At 36.9% G+C, this 1,526-nt stretch overlaps 1 protein-coding gene across 2 annotated transcripts in view; it reads right to left on the bottom strand.

Moving 5' to 3' along the window:
• Positions 1–1,526, bottom strand: part of stat4 (signal transducer and activator of transcription 4) — an 18,753-nt gene that overhangs the window by 16,353 nt on the left and 874 nt on the right. The gene's annotated exons all lie outside the window — the stretch shown is intronic.

Raw genomic sequence — 1,526 nt, 5'->3', positions numbered from 1 at the left:
GTCCGTATCGGTATCGGCTAAGGCTGGTGGAAAAAAAATCGGTATCGGCATCGGCCCTAAAAAATCCGTATCGGTCTATCACTACATAAAACTGAAAAGAGACACCCAATAAAGTAGTTTCTGAACTGTGGGAGGGGCTTAAACTGGAAGTTGGTGGTAAATTAAAGCCAGAAATTGATTTGGGTTTAATAAAAGTTAATATATTTATTATTAAACCCTGAGAATTGAGCTTCAGAGCACTCGTTTGATACTTAAAAAGATCATTATCTGTTCCGGATACTTGTTTCAGCCGAGTACTCGTTCACCCCTACAAGTTACTGCTAATGGCTGCTAAAAAGCTGTATAAAGATGTATAACTTCATTACCCAGGAACATGAAAGGTGCTCTATTATATTTATTATATATATTATTGGTGGCTCTGTGACGATGTGTAATGAAGCCAGGTGTTTGCTAACATACATGCACATAAAGCTAAAAATGGTGTTATAAAGTTGGTATAGAAGTGTTGGCGCATCCAGCCGACACAGAGCAACATTAGCATTCATTCATGTTCCTGGCCACCTGATAAAGTCCAGTATTCACTCTTTTAGCTCCGCTCTGTTCTCCACCAACTACTGACAAAAAAGCAACTGTCTCTCCAGCTGCTAAATGCTCCAGATGTTCACCAGCTCCTTGCTAAACATGTTCCCCAATGTCTACTTACTCTAGTTTCACAGAGAAGAGCGACAGTTTGTGACAGTAAGTTGTGGGATGTAAAACCAAAACAATGAGCTGAGGGGAACTTTACAGTTGGGGGATAATTGTTTGTGGTTTTTGTTTCTGTGACCAACCTCTTTTTAACATTTCACATTTTATTTGGTGCCTTTGCAAAAGGATCAATGGGAGGGAAAGCCAGTAGATCCTTAAACTTGAACATACTAGAAACTGTTTTTAACTGGTTATGTAACAGTCACAGTTCAATACCGGTGCCTCTTTATTACCTACATAAAGAAACAAGACCATCACTGAGAAGATTGGATATTTCTATATATTAGTTTTCTTAACATATGACTGCAACTGGGTCAGATGTTGTCAGATTTCCCTTGAAATTTGTTAAACAAGGTGGTGGAAACACAACCGCTTTGACAACAGGGGTCGCCAGAATCAACAAAAAATTCCTTTTAGCCGTTTTAATTAAAAGTACTAATACCACACTGTGAAAATACTCCACTACAAGTAAAAGTCCTGTGTTCAAAACCTTACTTTAGTAAAGTATGTAAGTATTATCAGCTAAAATTACTTCAAAAACGAAAGTAAGAGAAGTAAAAGTACTCATTGTGCAGTAAAATGGTCCCTGTCAGTGTTTTACTATTATATGTGATGTTTTTGGATTAATATGACTGTCTGGGTATAATCTACAGCAATAAAGCAAGAGTTTTTAACCTGTTTATGTAGCTTAAGAAGTAGGAGAATTTTCTTAGACAGGAAGGGTATAAAAACTGTAATCTTAAAAGTAACTAAAGCTGTCAGATAAATGTAATGGAGTA

The sequence above is a fragment of the Morone saxatilis genome, unplaced genomic scaffold (genome assembly GCF_004916995.1).
Source record: "Morone saxatilis isolate NCDOM2014 unplaced genomic scaffold, NCSU_SB_2.0 Contig5, whole genome shotgun sequence".
Taxonomy (NCBI): Eukaryota; Metazoa; Chordata; class Actinopteri; family Moronidae; genus Morone; species Morone saxatilis.
This window is presented reverse-complemented; position numbering and strand designations above follow the sequence as displayed.